A 20,532-nucleotide genomic window follows, 5' to 3' on the forward strand; every position below is an offset into this window, starting at 1 on the left:
AGGTCGGCAGTTCAGCAGCCCGAATCCCTAGTGCTGCGTAACGGAGTGAGCTCCTGTTACTTGTCCCAGCTTCTGCCAACCTAGCAGTTCTAAAGCATGTAAAAAAATGCAAGTAGAAAAATAGGGACCACTTTGGCGGGAAGGTAACAGCGCTCCATGTACCTTTGGCGTTTAGTCACATGACCACAGAGATGTCTTTGGACAGCGCTGGCTCTTCATCTTAGAAACAGAGATGAGCACCGCCCCCTAGAGCTGGAAATGACTAGCACACATGTGCGGGGGAACCTTTACCTTTAATAGAATCGAATGGATTACATGTGGCTTCGGAGCTCCTTCATCCTTTGGGATAAACTAAGGATGCTCCAGTGCCCCTTCTTTCCATCCTTGGTTGGCATGAATTTATAGGATTTCTCAGGTGGTTGAAGAGTGAAGCCACCACAATGCAATGTCTCCTTGTAGGCAATACGGAAGGGTAACATAGTTAAGAGAACTAAACGTCCAACAGGAAAAGAATGATTATGTTCTATTCATCCAAATCCCACCGGAGAAACTAATGTATTTCCAGTAGTTTCATATCAAGACCTAAATCCAAACTGTAATGAGCCCAGGTAATCTGTTTCCTCCAGAGTGTCTATGGAGATACTCAGTCATCCAGGTCATGGTTGTCCCAATAGTGTTTTTTCAAGAGGCAACTGGACTTTCTGGTTTTTCTTTGAAGATGTTTTCGCTTGTCATCCAAGAAGCTTCTTCAGCTCTGACTGGATGGTGGGGAATGCTGAAGAAACTTCTTGGATGAGAAGCAAAACATCTTCAAAGTAAAACCAGAAAGTCCAGTTGCCTCTTGGAAAAGCACCTTTGGGTTTCCTCCAAAGGTTTTTGTAGTTGTTGCCCCACTACTTTCTCAACAATCTTCCCAAGAATGGAGTTTCGGAGATAGGGCAGGAGCTGGGCTGGCCTTTGAATGTATGGAGCACTGCCTCCAAAGCCACTGAGCCTTCTTCCGTCAAAGTGACATTGACCATTGCCTGGACCCAACTCCCAATCCCATTCCTGGATGTTTTCAGGAGCCCCATCAGGTGGATCTTAGATCACAAAAATCCTTCTCCTTTTAAGAGCTGCAGGCTCCAGGTAACACCACAAGGCATCACCTTAGTTACATTGCAGTAGTTTCACAATTACTATTAAAATGTAGATCTATTTCTAAATACTGAAATGTGGGATATACAGCTTACAAATATCTATTAATAAACTAGGTGAGTATCATATAACATTAATGTTTCCTTCTCATTCTGCAGCCAGAGAGCAAAGAAGCTAAAGAGAAGCAATCTATTCAGAAATCATACCAGAACCTCGGAAGCTCAAGGCATTTGGAATAACTTACATGCAAATGATATAAGTGCATGCATTCAATTGAGGATGGAGCTAGATGAGTCTGGAGAAATCAATTGGTTGATTGTCAGGTTAGTCTCTTTTTTAATATTTCTAAATCCAGACTTCAAGATTACACATTAAACACCAGAAGTATAGGTAAGGCCATTATTCTAGCATTGTTGCTGCACAAGTGAAGATAGGGTACTTCATGAGTGTCCATATGCAAATATTCTAATTTATGGTTGTGCAAGGAGGGGAAATAAACATCAATCATGATTGTGAGTGATAGTTAAGTAACAATGTCCAGGGGTTAAGTAAGGAATCTTCTAGCATTTATGATTTTGCATGGACTATTTTTTTTCTATTTTCTTTATTATATTATTCCTAAATCATAGGCACAACGAGGTGTCATAAAAACACTGCTTTATAAATATTGATCAGCAAATTCCAAAGATTATATCAACTGAACCCCAGAATCAAAATATATTAACATAGAATTTTGAAATTTTGAGTCTATGAGTGGAGAAGTCTTTCCTAAAAGAAGATGCTTGAAGTTGTAGCCAACTTTATTTTACTTCTATTAAAGATAGGCTAGGGAGATACAGTTTGCTGGTACTGCTGTTAAATAATTTGGCCTTAGAAACCTTGTTTTGGTCTTGGATATCATCCAAAGTTCTAGTATCTCCTATCTCTAGGGCTTTATTTCTTTGCTTAATTTCTTGGGACTGTGTTCTGTTCAGTTCAGTGAGACTTGGTTCTAAATAGATCGTCTGCATTCTGACAGTTCCATAGGAAATTACACAAAGTTATTCCTTTCTCTCTTATGCAACATAAGCCTTTTTTCATTTTCTAATATCCTGATTCTCCTGGATATTATGGATAAATCACACTTCACTTCTGATTTTTTTTATATCCATACCCCTATTATTTCATAAACTGAAATAATAATATTTTATCCAAAAGAAAATGCTGCTACTTATAAAGGTGATATCTTTTCTCAAATCAAAGAAAATTGTATAGTAGTCGTTTATTCATGGCCCAAGTCCAATCTTTACATATACAGAAGAAGTAGTCTTGCTTTGGCCATTTTCCTCAATGCTCAACAGTATACAATTGCTAGGAATGTGCTATTAATTTCCCATTAGCAGTGTCATTGCAAGGTAGTTACAAAATGGCAGTGATACAAATTTGCCAATTATTAGCAGTCCAAGAATCTTTCAGCTTATTTGGTTCACTGATATAATGTTCCATTTTTAAAAAAGTTAATCATTTTGTCCATAAGGCTTATAAATGAGTGAGGTATCATGGCAAACCTGCAGTGTCCCAGCTGGCCTTCAGCTCATCTGAACTGACATGGTAGATTTAGCCAATTTTCATATGGGAAATTTATAAATTCCTGGGCTAATTTCAATTGCATATGATACAATGTAATATTGTGATGAACATCATTAAAGTATCATTCCTTCGTGCTGTTTGTCAGTAGCATCCCTGAATACAGAAGCAGGTTCCCCAAAATCAATATTAATAATTGCTAATATTAGAATTTAACTGAAGTTTAATCCAGTTGCTGTTACTGCTAAAAACGATTCTCAATTTGAATTCTGTAGAAAGCTTCACTAGTTTCCAGTAGAGTATGAACTATCTGCAGTTGAATTTCCTTCATCGTTGATATTAAAATTGCATTATCGCTTCTCCCTGTCATATATTAAAAGATATTAATCCACTGAACCTAATTCATTATTTACACAACTAATAAAAGTGTTCGGTGTTTTTAATATAAAATGACAAGTTTTATAAGTAATTGGTCATCCATATTGTCTTGCCAACATTGAGGGCTCCACCAAGTGGAGGAAAGTGGGAACATACATAGTTTGACAGAATTGAAGCTTCACGCATATCATTTTCATAATCTTTCCAATACTCTGATTAGATAGATTATTATCCCCTGAGAAGGGAAGGAAGAATGGAATGCAGAACTTGTTATTTAGATGACAGATGGCTTGCTTACCACAGGTTTGGGAAAGGTAGAGGTGATGGTTTCATACTAAAAATCAGGATCCTGTAGCCATTTAGTTCTGAAATAAAATTCCCAGCATCTTTCACCATTAGTTATGTGGGAGGACTTCAACTCATCCAGAAAATTGCATATTCCACTGTCACAGTATGTGTTTAAAGTCTTTGAGTTGGATTCCTTGTGACCACATAAACATATCCATGTTTTGTTGGGAACCTTATGGAAGTGGCTTGCAACTGCCTTTCACTTCTCAGATCATCTTACAGTTTCCAGGATTGTCTGGTAGTCTTCCATCCATGTATTAATCAGGTTGATACAGGATGATTTTTGAGATCATCCAAATTGGTTAAGTACCTTCAATTGTTCCGCAATGTTTGCTCAGCTTTCATTCAGAAAAGAGTGAAGAGAGTTGCAGGATGACCAATTATATTGTGGTAATATACTGGATGTTGTGTAATTCTTTTATTTAGTAAATGATTAGATCCTATATTTCCAATAGAAACAGTGTTCAGGGGAATAACATCACTAAAATGCACAATAATATTAAAAAACATGATTAAAACATAAAACTGAAGGAAACAAAACCAGATCCATAAAATATGAAATTGACAACATTTATCAGTTTAAAAATAGCTTTGGTAATGGCAGTAATCCAATGCTCTATTTTAATGTAATACTGTTTTATATTATTTAGCACAATGTAATGTGAAATCATTAAAAAACATATTTCAATTTGATATGGAAAGTATAAGAAAAGGAAGAACCCCACTTTTCTATCATGTCAAGATGCAAAGAAACACTCCCTTTCTAGGTAGAGTTAATGAGCAATAGCAGGAGAACTGATCTTCCCCCTCCCAACTTCTTGATTATCAGTAGAGGCAGTATTTTAGTTTAATTGCAGCACAAAACTCTGCCTCCAACAATGTCATGCTTACTCCACCTGCAGGCCAACAGTAACTTCGCCATTAATTTCTCTGTGTGCACAAAATAAATTAAATGTAACAATAGATCATAAAAGGATTTTTAAAACCAAGATGAGGTCATTAAGAAGGGCCTTTGAGAGTTTGCCTTTTTCTTAACCAAAGTAGAAGAGACAGAAGGAGATAAGAAAATTATTCTATGAGCATGGACACTCTACCTCAATTTATCTCCTTTTGTACGGTGACATATTGAAGGAAAGGAATGTTTCTTGGGGCAGGGATGATCCCTGGCAAATAAACAGATGCTTTAATTGACTCCTCCCCCCTCCTATCTGACTGGTCAAGAAAGATGCCCTGTAAGTAGCAAATGAGCTTCATTTCAAAAGAGTTGAACTGACTCCTGATGATTTCATATGTGCTGTTTTCTTGTTTCTCACATTTGAACAAAGGTTTCTATTTGTACTGTTAACAGTCACACTTCTTTTCACATTCATTTTTATTTGCTGAAGTGCTATTATTTCTTTAGTGCTATCAATGTGCTAAGTGCTGTTAGTTATGAATTATGCAGACATTCCTGTTTATCTCCAAACCTTGGTTTTCCCCTGTGTATGATGACGATATACCAAAATCTTGGGATTTTGTTTCATCAGTCTGTAGCCCTTCCCCTATCATTTGGAATCGGGTATACAACCGACAATGTTGATAACAAGTCACAATACCTGGTAGTCACACCATTGAGTGTCCTATTATTTATTCCTCAAATGCCCTGATGTAATGATGCAGATCTATGCTAGAAAAGATGATAAAGAATGTAGGTTTGAGATTGGAGTCTTAACTAGTAATAGATGAAAAAGAAAGTCTGCCTCCCTTTGCAGAAGAATTATGCTTGAAATTGTTCAAAGCTCAGAACCCCTGCTGGAAAAGAATTATTGCCATTTAATACGTACAACAAATTAAATCTACAAAATTGGTCCACTGTTACTTTCCAGCATAAACTTGTAAGAGTCATAACAAAAAAAAAAAAAAAAAAAAGAACAGAAAAGAGCTTCATGTTTGGCACTATGACTGGCAATGTCTTTTATCTTGATGTCTTTTTACTATAAGGTAAAGGTAAAGATTCCCCTCGCACATATGTGCTAGTTGTTCCCGACTCTAGGGGGTGGTGCTCATCTCTGTTTCAAAGCCGAAGAACCTGCGCTGTCCGAAGACGTCTCTGTGATCATGTGGCCGGCATGACTAAACGCCAAAGGTGCAGAGAACGCTATTACCTTCCCACGAAAAGTGGTCCTTATTTTTCTACTTGCATTTTTTACATGCTTTCAAACTGCTAGGTTGGCAGAAGCTGGGACAAATAACTGTGTTTTTACTATAGGTAGTCCTTGATTATGGTTGGTCACATAGTCAAGCTAAATGTTTAGGCTGGATTTGACATTTTTATCCACCTAGAGAATCCTTTCTAAGGACCTGGGATAAGTAGATATTGTTGTGTAATGATACTGTTGCAGGTTACTGTTCCATATAAATTTTGCAATTGACTGATAGTCGTTTTGTCAGTGATGATTAATAATAATAATTGGAAAAAATCAGTTGCAAAGCACAATTTTATTTGGAAAAACTTAATCCTGTGACACATTAACACCATCAAACTTCCACATCTGCCTTCCTCAGGTCCTTGGGAAGGATTCAATAAGAGAAAAAAATGCCAAATCCAGTCCAAACATCTGGCTGACAGTGCAATGAACCATAATAGTAAGCATTTGCCTGCAAGCAAGAACTGGTGGGGCCATAAAATAGATGAAGCAATAAAAAATGAAGAAGCTAAAGTGCTCTGGGAGTTTAGAATTCAAACAGACAGGCACCTGCTACATAACAGACTTAACAATTGTTGATAAGAAAGACAAAGAATTCTGGATAGTGGACATGGCAGTATCTGGACAGCAGAAAACAAGAGAAAGCAGTGGAGAATATAAGAAAACACAAAGATCTGCAAATAGAAATAGAACAACTGTGGCAAAAGAAAGCAAAGGTAATATCAGTGGTGGGATTCAGCCGGTTCTCTCTGGATCGGGCGAACCAGTAGCGGTGACTGCGGGAGGCTCCTCCCACCCACCCGGATGTAATGCACAAGTACTGCACATGCACAGAAGGCCGTGTGCATGTGCAGATGCGCATGCGCACATTTGCGAACCGGTAGGGTAATACCAATAGTAATAGGCACCTTGGGTGCAATCCCAAAACAAATGGAGCACCATTTGAATACCACCAGCGTTGATAAAATCATCAGTCAATTGCAAAAGGCAGCTTTACTTGAAACAACTAACATCCTATGATGGTACCTTTAACACCATCAAACATCACATCTGCCCATCCCAGATCATTGGAAAGGACTCGCTATATGGACAAAAATGCTAAATTCAGTCTGAACAACTGGCTGACTGCAATGAACCATAATAAGGCTTATTTCCATGCTTGTTCATCCAGAATCTTTTTTTACTGGATTTCATGAGCATCATTCTCAGCTAAAGAGGCATAAGCGTGCCTATTTACAGATTTGATCCTGTGTTTAGAAATGTTTATTTAGAAATGATCCTCACTGAATTCAGTGAGACTTGCTCCCAAATAAAAAGAAATAAAACATCATTCATTCATTCATTTACTAACTTGGCCACTGGACTAATAATTTGTACCATGTTATGGTTTTTCTAAACATAGTTTATTAAATAGATCACGATTGGCTGGATTTACAACGGAAGACTTCATGTCACCCAGAAAATTTTAAAACACTTCATCTGACTTTTGAACCAACTATATTTTACGGTTCTATATAGTACTACTGTAGCTCAATTGACCAGGAGCTTTTGAAAACTGATCGGTCACTTTCTTTGTCCCTTCATGCCTGTCATTTTAAATTGCTATGCCTTGTTGCTGCTATTTCTCACAATCTCTTAACTGCATTCTGATAACTTGCTTAGAAATCTGTCATGGATCCTAAGCTACCTTATGGGAATGGCTGGGTGAGAACCATGTGTGTTAGGTCTCTTGCTGTTTCTTGATGCCAAATATTTAAGCACACATTTCCTTTCTCTGCTTCCTGCACTTAATGTCAGTTTTCCAGATGGAGCAGAGAGTCACGGGATCTTCCACTTACTGTAATATCTGTGCTTTCTTGGGGCTCCCCAAAGCATAAAACAGCTGCCATCATGGGCTGAATGAAACATCTGACATATTATTCATTCTACAAATAAACTGTAGTAGCAGATACAATTTCAACAATTGGCACTAATTTTGCCTGAAATAAAACAGAAATACAGATGTTAGATTTAGGTCATACGGCATGCTACCTAGTTCTTGCTGAACAAAATACATTTAAGGAAGATTATCAGTTTGCTTAGATTAATGTCATAAACAGAAACACTACTCTTGAAAGTTTCTGCCCCACCTTTGCAAACCAGCACAATTAATGGGGGGGAATGAATGGCTTCTTTCTCTTATATTCATATTTAGTTCCCCCATCAATATGGATATTTTCATGGCAGATCAGTATCATATTTGTAGCAGAACAATTAAAATATAGTCATGAAAATCAATACAACCAGGATGGCTTAAAGCAAGGCTGTCAAACTCGTGGCCTGTGGGCCAGATGCATCAAGCACAGGCCATGCCCGCACCCGGTTTAGAGAAGGGGGAAAAAGTCACGATACGTCACGTGATGCCACCATGATGACTCAAATTTGACACCCCTGGCTTAAAGCATCTATAAAGTTTACTCATTCCACATCTCATGTGAAACCTAGAAAAACATAAAAGACAAAAGTATGATACTTTTTGAAATCCAAACAATGATCTTTTGCTGCTACTAAGAAACTTTATAAGAAACTTTTTTGTTTAGTTCCACAAAATTTCCCAGCATGGCATATTGTCATTCTGATTAATGGATTCCATCTTCTTACCCTAACTTGCATGGCTCTTTAAGCACGATCAACAGCTTTTAATTGGTAAAGTATATCTTCTAAACCCAAAGACTGAAAAAATAACTGGTTTTTAAAGCTACGTTTGGATAACTAGAAATGGTATTCCAATGTCAGGTAACACATTTAATCACACACAGAGACAGACAGACAGACACACACACACACAAAATCACCAGTGATGATTAAGCAGCTTAAGGGACAGGATAATGAGGCCATAAATGAATTCATGTTTATTCATGTTGCTTTTTCAGAAGCTGGCAGAGAAGGTCTCACATGGCTATCACATGACTGCAGTAGGGGTGGGTTCTAAATATTTTTACTACTCGTGGCTTATTTTGTGGGCATGGCTTGATGGTCATGTGACAATTATTTAGGATTTAGCAGCGGTACTGGTCTACCAGGCTTTTAACTGCTTGCAGAGCTGTACCGATCTACCCATTTATTTTTTGCAGGCACTGGTCTACCCATTTATTTTTGCAGGCACTGATCTACTCATGTATTTTTGCAGGCACTGATCTACTCATGTATTTTTGCAGGCACTAGTCTACCCGTTTATTTTTGCAGGCACTAATCTACTCATGTATTTTTGCAGGCACCGGTCTACTCATTTGTTTTCTTTTAACACTGATCAGCTGTAGGGCGGCCCTTTGAAGCCCTGTGCCAAGAGTTTAAACAGTTTTTTTCCCCTTTAGCCATCAGCTGGGACTCAGGAGGCAGCAATAGATTGGGGGTGGGGCCAAATAAAAGGTAAGAATAACGCGGGGGGTGGGTGGGGGTGTGTGGGAGGGTGGGTGGCACGAGGGGGGCAGAACCGGTTCTGTGATGTCATATCATCACTGCTACCGGCTCCGGAGAACCGGGCTGAACTGGGAGGAACCCACCACTGGACTGCAGGATATTGCAACATTGTAATTGGAGCCACTGCCAAGCACTCAAATCATGATCACATGAACTCAAGGACACTGCGAGAGACACAACTATGAGGACCTGTCATAAGTCCCCCTCATTCAGCACTGATGTAACTTCAAATGGTTGCTAAATAAGTAGGGAAGAATGTTAATAATAGTAAGTGCAAAACATACATAAGCACCTGGGTTAGATTCCTAGTAGGTGGCATCTATGATATATTCTATAATAGCGATGTACTGAATCTCATTTCATGGTAATAATCTGCCTATTTTCTATTTCTAAAATTGTCTTTAGATCTATGATATATATAATCTGCTATAGATCTGCAAAAGTACTAGCAGAATCTGAGGTTTGCAAGATTTTTGAGAAACCAATTTAGAAGACTAGGTGGTATCCTGTGAAATGGATCTAGCATTGTCCTTTAAGGCCAATGGGTATCTTCAAGTGCAAATGATTTCACTTTTATTATAATTTTGTTCTTACTGGATTTACAAAAGAGGCTTGTTAAAGCCTTGAAGAAATTTGTTGCTTCCAGTAAGGATAGTGACCTGTGGCTCTTCAAAATTCAGAAAGCCGCTACAGCTGAGAAACAAGGTAGGAGGCAGTTTCTGACTGGTTTTTATTTTCCTGGATCAGAGATCATGAGGTTAACCACATGTGTTCCAGATGGTGTTCCTTCCAATTTAACTGCAGAAACTGAATTTTTTTTTTGCAGCTAGTTTAGTGGTTCAGTTGTGAGGATCCCTGGATTTTTCCTATCTCTTAATCACACTATAAAGCAGTCAATTATAGAGGAAGACAGATTTTCTTCTGCAACAAAGATAAGACTCTGTGGCAAGTTAAAACATCCTTTCAGGATTATTGAAAATATAAGAGATTTTGCTGTAAAGATTCAAGTCTTGTTGGTAAAAAGCTTAATTAAGAGAAGATCTAAGAAAAGTTTTGATATAGCTAAGGGGATAGTCTTCATATTTTTATTTTTACTATTTTTGCAATATGACGAAGAAATGGAGAGAAATCAAATCTTTTGACAATATTTGAATGAACTAAAGTTAAGATTTTAGGAAGGAATAGAAAGTTGTCTTATTTGATCAAGGTGAAAATAAGATATATACAGGTATTAAAGTTTTGTTTGGATTTTTTTACTATTGTAATCCATATTTACTACTGTAAAATATTTAAAATGTTTTTAAAAGGAAGAGAAAGATCAATGAAAGTAAGAAAAGTAATGAAAGAAAAATAAAGGTAAAAGAGATCAACATGATCTCACCGAGCCAGCAACAATTTTTCTATATATCCCAAGTTTATTAATTGGTAGGAAAAGATTACAATTAATACTAGGTATCACAATGTTGTGACTGATCTTGGGTTCATATTTATAATGTTCCCACTGTTCATGAATCATCTGGGCTGATGCTCTTAGTCTCTGAGGTTCTCAGTTTTGATCATTGTATCCTGTCGTTATATTCAAGTGCTTCCAGAAACCAGTTTCCATAGATGAGAAGTTTTCAAACCTTAATTTTCGATCAAATATTTGAACTAATACACAAGGCATAAACGGCAAGCTATTGTGAACACAGGCATCAAGGTATTAATCTCCTCATAGGCTAGCATGTAATTTCAGTCCTCTGTAAAGTTATTTAATTTCCAGTATATTTTTTTAAATAATTCAAAGTGTCAGTAAGAATTCATGTTACTGGCTTCTGAACCTCTGTCCTCTGCACCCCCTGTCATATTTGCAAAGTCTGAGAACCATACTGGAAATTTCACTGAAGCGATACACCATTGCTTACTATCACATCTTTAAGCACACTCCTCTCAGAATGCTATCTGTGGAAAATTTATGCATTCAGGATTATTAATATTTCTTAGTATATGGGGCATTACAGAATAGTATTGGAAGTATCCTGAAATGTTTAATATTTGACCTGCTTCTTTCATATATTAATTTTTATTGTGCTTTTCTGTATCTTAAAACAGCATGTGATCCTCAACCAATAGATTAATTGCCTTCTCAATATTGTTTTAGCAGATCCACATCCTGATTGAAGAATTAAATTGACTTGAATGCTTGTGATGACAATGAGTGAACTTTTGTCCTTCTGAAGTTGTTCTCATATGAAGATCCTCTAGGGCTGTGATGGTGAACCAATGGCACACATGTCACAGGTGGCACATGGAGCCCTTTCTGTGGGCACACGAGCCGTCGCCTAGCTCAGCTTCCCTGCTCCTGCATGCAGGCTTCCCACCGCCCAGCTGATTTTTGGGTCTGCCCTGCAAGTGGGAGACACGCACACATGCGCAGGGGACCTACCTTTCCCCTCACTTTCTGCTGCCTGTGCCTTCTCAGATCTCTGGAGATTCCCTCTCAGCACTGTTTTGGGAGGCGAGGCTTTTTCCCCCTCTCCCAGCCGTTTTGGGAGGCTTTTCCCCTCCTCCGAGCCATTTTGGGAGGCAACGCTTTTATTCCTCTCCCAGCCATTTTGGAAGGCGAGGGTTCCCCCCCCCCAGTGCTGTTTTGGGATGTGAGGGAAAGTGGGGGGGGTCACATGCACATGCGTGAGGGGAGGGAGCGGGGTTGCGTGCGGGGGTCACATGCGCATGCATGGGGGTTTGCGCACATGTGCAGGGGGTGAGGTGTGCAGGAGGGGCATTGCATTATGGGTGTGGGCACATGCGCACACGCAATAGCACTCGCGCATACACTTTTGGCACCTGAGGAAAAAAAGGTTAGCCATCTCTGCACTAGGGTGTTTTTAGGATGTGTGGTTTTTTGATGGGTTCTTTTTTGGTCTGTATGGTCTATAATTTTTCCTCCACTGGGGACCTAGAATCCTTTCTACTTCATATATATGGTGTGTGTATATGTATATGTACACACACACACACAAAGCAAATGTCTTTTTTGACATTAACCAAGAACTCTAAGCTCCAGATGTAAGACACCACAGCAGTACAATTTATGTACAAAAGAGTTACAGGTTGCACAACACTTCGTAGGTATAACATGGCCAGGAGCCATCTTTAATTTCAAACCAGTTCATATGCTTGGTGCTTGGCAGGGTTCCATATTCATCAGCTGGTTTGATGAGACCCAGTTGCTTAAGAGCTTATGCTCATTTCTCTTCACGATTATCCACAAAGGTAAAAGAATATTTATATTTAGTCTAGTAGGAGGCACCAAAGGGTCTGCCATGTGTGATTAATTTGGCACAATGGAAAAAAAATATATATGTGGATAATTCATTTGCATGTAAAATACAATCTGGAATCCCAATTTAAAATGTATTTCTTTGGAGGCAAGTGCTCTGGACTTTTGCCGACCATATTTCCATATTATGTCTTTAGCCAATTTACGTAACCTATTTGGAATAGCAAGAATGCATATCATATGTGGGTCTGTGTAGTGTTAATCCCACGGCTAAGTGATTAGGCAGTTGCTTCAAACACATTCATCTTGAAACTGAGCCATAATTATTCCATCACATTCCTGTAAATTTGCTGAGAATGAAATAAGGTTTTTTTTTTTTACAATTAAGTATGGTTTGTAAATAAATCAGCAAGATTATCAATTCACCACATGCCTAACTACACAATGCAACTTTCCTGATGTCTGCCACATTGTATGATTGGGTGAGCAACAGGTTTGGGCCACAGGAGGTCCTCAGTCTAATTTCAGAAGCCCTTTGCTAGCAATCTGTTTTCTCGCAAGAGGAATGTCCCTTTCCCTTATTGCCTGCTGTGTGAGGAGGAAGGAGAGAGAGCTGAAAGAGAATGTTAAGAAGCGGTATGATAGGGAAGAAGAGAAGAGAAAAATGGGTACCAGAATGACCGAGCATTACTGACACAATTGTATCTGACCTCATCATAGGAGCCTTGGTGGCGCAGCAGACTAAAGTGATGTTAAGTAGCACTTAGCTGCCACCTGCCTGCAATTACTGCAAGTTCAAATCTCACCAGGCTCAAGGTTGACTCAGCCTTCCATCCTTCCGAGGTAGGTAAAATGAGGACCCGGATTGTGGGGACAATAAGCTGACTTTGTATAAAAAAGAACACTGCTTAGGGGGCCCCGAAAGCCCTACGAAGCAGGTATATACAAAAGTATGAAGGCTATTGCTTAACACATTGTAAACCGCCCTGAGTCTCTGGAGAAGGGCGGCATATAAATCGAACCAATAAATAAATAAATCTGCTGTCGGTAAACTGTGCAGCTTCCAATTATTTACTCTTACAAGAAAAATTATCACCCACCCTTATTGTATGACTGATCTTTAAAATCTTGAACTAGCCTCAGTAAAAGAATTAAGTTTCCGTAGAATGCAAATATACATTATTTGCTTAATGTGCAATGTACAGAGGCCACCTTATCACTCAATGATTAAAGCAGGGAGAATCTCCTTTGTACTCATCATCTGACCATAAAGGACAACTGTGTGCAGTATAGGAACTTCTTGATCCATAAGGCTGTCACTGGATTTTAGTACTTTGGAGAACCAGAACGATGAAATCTTTAATACAGTTTCTTTTTTTAAAACGTCACTCTCGCTATCTGGTTTTCTGAAACAAGATTTCTTCTGCCTAAATTCAACCTATAGACATGGGTTGACTTTGCATATTTTACAAAACTATGGTTTGTTTAAATATGATTTGTTGAATAGTTGGCTAAGTTCATACATGGCACTACACCATCCTAATTAAATCAATTTGGTAGAGAGGCGAAGGTGTCACATTAAATGACAGACTCTAGTTCAAATCCACCTTCATGCTTGAAATCTCACAGTGATTGAATCTATTTCTTTCTCTCAAACTAAATGTCTTCAGAATTGTGAGAGATACCTCAGAAGAGGGTTCCCTGTATGCTACTGCAAGTTCCGGAGGCAAGGTAAAATGGTAAATTTACTAAACTAACTATATGGATCACCTCCTACCGGCCTCCCACCGCCCAGTGCGTTCTTATAGAGCTGCCCTCATCTGGGTGCCATGAGCCAGACAATGTCAGCTGGCGACCCCCAGGATGAGGGTGTTCTCTGTGGCCGCACCAACCCTCTGGAATGGGTTACCCACCGAGCTCCAGATGGCTCCCGATCTCCGCACTTTCCGCGCTGGCCTGAAGACATGGCTTTTTCAGCAAATTCCCTGACTGACTATGAGGTTTTTAACTTTGGGGATTTTAAATTCGGATTGGTTTTTAATATTTTATTGTCGTTGTTTTTATTGTGTGAGCCGCCCCGAGTCCTACAGGAGAAAAGCGGCATATAAATTTTAATAATAAATAAATAAATAAATAAATATTGCAGATGAGTGCAATGTGTAATTCTATACACATATCAATAACTTTTAAGAATTTTTTTTTGTTAAAAATGAGTATGATAATCTCCCAACCTGAGCAGAAGAACTATTTTTCAAAGGTTCTGGCACTCAAACGTGGAACTAGCCAACTGACATGACTAAACATTTAAAATTCTTGAAATAAGTTCTGAGTGAGGCACTTTTGAAAACTTTCTGCACACCATTATCACATTTTCCCCTAAGCATAAGGTTTAATTCTGAAGCAGGCCAGCAGGGCTCGGTTAGGAAGATCAAAGAATTTGATTAAAGTAAAAGAACAGCCAGCTCAGTGCTAATGCAAAAAGCAAAATATTCTGTGTTACTAGATTCAAAATTTTTGAAGTGTAAAAGAAACTGTTTTCTCCTTATCTGAAAAGCATACTGGGAAACTGGTACAACAGGGTCTTGGAGTGTTTTGGTCCTGTAGAGATAGTGCCTAACTGAGAGGCATCCTTTAAAAAAAAAAAAAGGCAAAGAACATAGTTTTCATTTTTTTAAAAAAAGAAATTAAAATGGAAGCAACAAGAAACTCCATCTCCAGTTTTCAGTACCTACTCTTCTCAGAGTCATAGGGGAGACTTTAAGACATAGAAGGAGATTTTAGACATAGAGTTCAACTCCCTGTTCAGGACAGGAATACCTTTCCAGATGATTGGCTGGCTGTTTATCCCCTCCCTCAGACAATGCCTCCACTGTCAGTCTTATCATCAAGGAGGTTTTTTCTCCTCAAACCCAAATCTGCCTTCAATTACTGTTCAATTACTTTGAGATGATGATGTTGGTATTAATATTGCTGCTGATAGAAAACAACTCTTTTCCTGCATGATGCCTTTTAGATACTTGAAATGTGTTCAATCAATCATAAAGTCCAACTCCCGGTTCAATCATTTTTCCCAGACTAACAAAATGGCTTGTTCCTTCAACTTTTTCTCATTAGACTTATGACATATATGGCTTTTATGCTACTCCTGGATTGGTTTTATTTATTTAATTAGTTATTCAATTTCTTTAGTTGCCCAACTCAACCAAATGACTCTGGGAGGCTCATAATTCTAAAATTATAAAACAGTTAGAATAATTTTAAAAACATTAAAGCAATAAAAACAAATTTCAAATCTGTGTAGTCATATGCCATCATCACTATTGGTAGCAGAGCCAGTTAACTTCCAGCTCAACAGCAGCACAGGATCACAGGGTCTAGGACAACTCACCACGGACAACTCGCTGTGGGACAATCCACATGGGATAACTCAACATGATAAATGTTACCCGCCACTATTTCTTCAACATTATTTTTATTTTTGTTAATGGAAATAATGTCGAAGTAACAGAGGCAGATAAAATTTATCATGTTGAGTTATTCCGCATGGAATTGTCCCATGGCGAGTTGGCTGTAGTGAGTTGTCCCATGGTGGCCATGGCAGGATGGACATGCCGGGTTGTCCGCAGCAAGATGGCTATGCTAGGTTGGCTGCAGTAAGATGGTCGTAGTGAGTTGGCCATGGCAGGATGGCCATACCAGGTTGGCCTTGGAAAGATGATCACATGAGTTGGCCATGCTGGGTTGGCTGTGGAAAGATGGCCGCAGCAAGCTGACCTTGCAGCAAAGACCATTATGTTACTGAAGTATGGATGCAGATGTTTTTCCAAAAGAGGAAACTCTAACCTCCTCCTTCTTCTTGGTTCCTCTTCTTGCCTTCCTCCTCCTGAGGTTAGTGTCATGCTGTGGTGAGATCCTTTCACCAGTCTTTTAAAGTGGGTAAGAGATGATCCTGCATCCTCCTAATTTTACAAACAAACACAGTGTAATGTTAGGAGAAAGATAATGAGCTGGCAGGCTGCCTATTTTGCTGACACCCTATGGCCAGCTGAAAGGAGTGCTGGTTGAGCAATTTCAGAGCAGCAACAGTGAAAATGGGGTGGAAATATCCAGTTTCTTCATGTATTCTTTTTAAAAAAAAATTCTTATTGCTACAATTTCAAGAAAAAAGAAAAATAATGCTGATGCAAGTAAATATTTTAAGAAATACATTAAAGTAGGGGAAAGGGGGGAGGGGAACATGTAAATATTAAAATATGGGTAAATAACTAACACATTTCAAATAACCAGTATTTGTGAAATATTACATGGCTAATATAATTTAATATACTATTAACAACTAGGGGTATTATAAGACATTTCACATCCAATGTCTAGTCAAAACATATTCCTATTGAATTGTCAAAATATTTAGTGGGCACAATTTAGATCAATTAAGAGGAAAATGAAAAACAGTATATAATGAATAATATCTTAAAAAATACTGTAGCTAACATGTAGGCTATCTTTTGGATTGAAATGTAAACACTAGAACCCAGATTTATAAGGTGGCACAATTCCATATATAGACCTTTAATTGTAAAACGGTTCCCAAATAATACCAAATTGTACATCAGACTTATTTGTTAGTTATTCTAGACATCAAAGTATATTCCCACAGTTTAATTAACCATTCTTCCATAAAGGGCAACAGAGATCTTTTCTAGTAAAAAGAATATGAAATTCTTGCAGCTATTATAATATCTAATGCCAGTTCAGTATATTTTATTTTATTTATTTATTTATTTTATTAGATTTTTATACTGCCCTTCTCCCACTGGACTCAGGGTGGTGAACAGCCAAGACTAAAAACATCGCATACAAAATTTAATTTTTTTTAAAAAAAGAATTAAACAAATTTTGGCCCAATAAATTTAAAACACCCCAACTAAAATCAATTAACAATTTAAAATATCTAAGGGTCGGGGGGTTAAGCCAGCCCGGCTTGATGAAATAAAAAAGTTTTAAGGGCACGGCGAAAAGCACGGAGATCTGGGATCCTACATATCTCCGGGGGCAGGTCGTTCCAGAGGGCAGGTGCTGCCACAGAGAAGGCCCTCCCCCTGGGGGTCACCAGCTGACATTGTCTGGCTGACGGCACCCTGAGGAGTCCCTCTCTGTGGGAGCGTACTGGCCATTGGGAGGCTATCGGTGGCAGAAGGCGGTCCTGTAAGTACTCAGGCCCTAAGCCATGGAGTGCTTTAAAGGTGGTAACCAACACCTTGAAGCGCACCCGGAAGACCACCAGGAGCCAATGCAGCTCATGCAGGAGGGGTGTCACATGGGAGCGCCCCGTCGCTCCCATAATCCCCCGCGCAGCCGCATTCTGCACCAGTTGGAGCCTCCGGGTGCTCCTCAAGGGGAGCCCTATGTAGAGAGCATTACAGTAGTCCAGGCGGGAAGTGACGAGTGCCTGAGTGACCGTGCATAAGGAGTCCCAATTTTGAGGGAATGTATGGTTTGCTGAAAGATTAGTTAACAGAAGCATATCAGGTTGAAATGGAATCATGAACTTGAAAGATTTCTTCCATTTTATGATGATTTATTACATTGTTCCTCTCTGTGTTGTTTCTTTAAATCTTTCCTCATTGGATGCCAAGAACTGGACCCAGTATTCATAATAGGGCCTGACCAGTGCAGAGTATAATATTAGAATCCTTTCATGTGCTTTGGAAACTCTATTCCTAAAATTACATTTCACTTTTTAACTGCTATATGATATTTTAAACATGTAATTCAACTTGCTGCCAAGCTACACTTTTAAGATCCCTTTCAAATTATATTATGTCCAGGGCAAAAATGTGCCTACTATAGGATTTCAGAGCCTATAATGCATACCTTTAATTCTTTATGGCCATACTGGTTGTGGATAATAAGTCTGAGCACCTCTGGAGGGGCGCTTGGTTGTTTGGATTCAAACTTATTTAAGTAAGTGTAAGATAAAAGAGGCTTGCCAAGCTAGAACATATGGCTTTCTTGACAGAAAGTTTGATTTGAAATTATCTCTGCAAATGTGTAAATGGACATTTGCCTGTAGATAGAAACGAGGAAATGTCTAAATGGATGCCTCAAGTATGATGACAGGGTTTTGTTGTTATTTTTAAACAAGCCTGTAGCCCTTGCATTGGAGCAGAGTCAGGGCGACTGAATGAAGCTGAGCATTTACTGGCTGGATGCACTTCCTGACACCTAAACAGAGTTCACAGCAGGTATTTTCTCTTTGCACCCAGAGAGAAAAATAACTGCCCCTACCTAGAATCAAACACACCAGTCTCCTAATTGCAAAGTGAGAGCTCCATCTCTAGGCAATCACATTGCTCTAAGGCCGTGTTGGCATGCAGAGCCCTCTCTGTGGGCACATGCGCCATCGCCAGCTGCTCTTCTGGTTTCCGGAGAGCGCATGTGCACTGGCCACCTGGTCTTCATGTGCGCCGGAGCGCCGGAAATCTAAAGACCAGCTGGCCGGTGCACACGCATGCTGGCCACCTGGTCTTCTGGTTTTCAGTGCTCCGCACACGCACACCTTCCAGTTTAGGCACTCGGTTCCGGAAAGATTCACCATCACTGTTAGGGGTTTGTTATTAATTTTTCCCAATTAAATGATATTTTTGACACTTCTTTCAAGAAATTTCATGCATTTTTTTTTCTTTGCATGATGACCCAGCTCCTCACTAAGAAATTCTAATTTGTATCTGTGTTTTTATTAGCTAAGCAGTTTCAGGCATCTTTTAGGCCAAGCAAGAAATATAAAATATTAAATTGATCAATAAAAGGGGACTTGTTGTAATGGTTTAAATTAATTTACAATTACACATGGGAGATGGACATGGTCATGAATGGAAAATACATATCTATAAATTGCATATATATATATATATATATATATATATATATATATATATATATATATATATATATATATATATATATATATATATATATATATATATTTTAACTGTGCAAAGTGACCTCTACACTCTCATCCAAATGGATAAATATTGTTTGCCTGTTTTATGAAAGGAAGTAATCTTAAAGTTCAAGTGTTTCTCTTTCCTTTGTTTCTCTTCCCAAACACAGCTTATTTTTGTTCTCTTTGTTTTTGACAGTATGTCATCCTGAGTCATTTTAAGAGAACGGATATATAAATCAAATGAAAACAAATCAAATCAAATAAATAATGGGACCCACGCCAATTGTTTAGCCCAGGAAGATCATTGCATTTTGTTCAATCTACAATAAATAAACAATGAGTCAGGCAGACAAATGGAACACAAATAATACCCTGGTTGGAAAGCTGAGCAATCATTTTTGTTTTGATTTTGTGCATTTTATTTTGCAAATGGCTTTGAGCTGGTCCCTCGAGCATTATGTAAACACTTTATTTAGAGCCATAAAATAAATCCTTGCAGAAGAAAAAAAAAGGGAGGGTATAACCCCACAGAGCATGCAAAACACAAACTTGTGCTATGAATAATATGAATTATAGCTACAGCTTTGCGATCACCATCTTTAAAACTAACTCTTCTCTGAATAAAAAGTCAAAAGTCATAAAGAAGGCAAACGGGGGAGGGGGGCGAGGGGGATCAAGCAGCAGAAAGCAAGGCGTAACAATAGGGAGTCATCAAGAGAAAGGATGTATTTTCTAACCTGCTGATAAGGATTTTAAGAAGAGTCACTGTAAATGACAGGTGTCATTTTCAGAGCAAGCATGTGCATTTAGGAAAAATGAAACCGTTCATGAACTGTTCAGGAATTGCTTCAGTGTGGAGTGTACCTTTTACCCAGCATCTTCTCTAGTCTTCTTAAAAAGACATTGATCAAGCAGAAGCTTGGTGATGTGCAGAAAGAGAGATTTCAGATTTCAGGTAGAGATTTCATAAAAGTGAGGATGGGAACCTGAGGTAAAGAACAGATTGAAAGAGAGAAGAAAACTCTGGAGTAAACCCTGAAATTGATGGAGGAGAAGGAAAGCAGAAAGGGAGACAGACTGCCTGCCCACCATCGGTTTACATTTCTAGCAAGAGTAGGAACAAGTGGGAAGTGCTTCCATATTATTCTTTCTGAGCTATGGAAAAATGAAGAGAGAAACCTATGCAAGTGAACTGCTTATAATTCTAGTGAGGGCAATCTGTCATTCCCACTAGTAACTTCCCAGCCCTA

Source organism: Pantherophis guttatus, chromosome 1, assembly GCF_059756535.1.
Source record: "Pantherophis guttatus breed Tessera chromosome 1, ASM5975653v1, whole genome shotgun sequence".
In the NCBI taxonomy this organism is placed as follows: Eukaryota; Metazoa; Chordata; class Lepidosauria; order Squamata; family Colubridae; genus Pantherophis; species Pantherophis guttatus.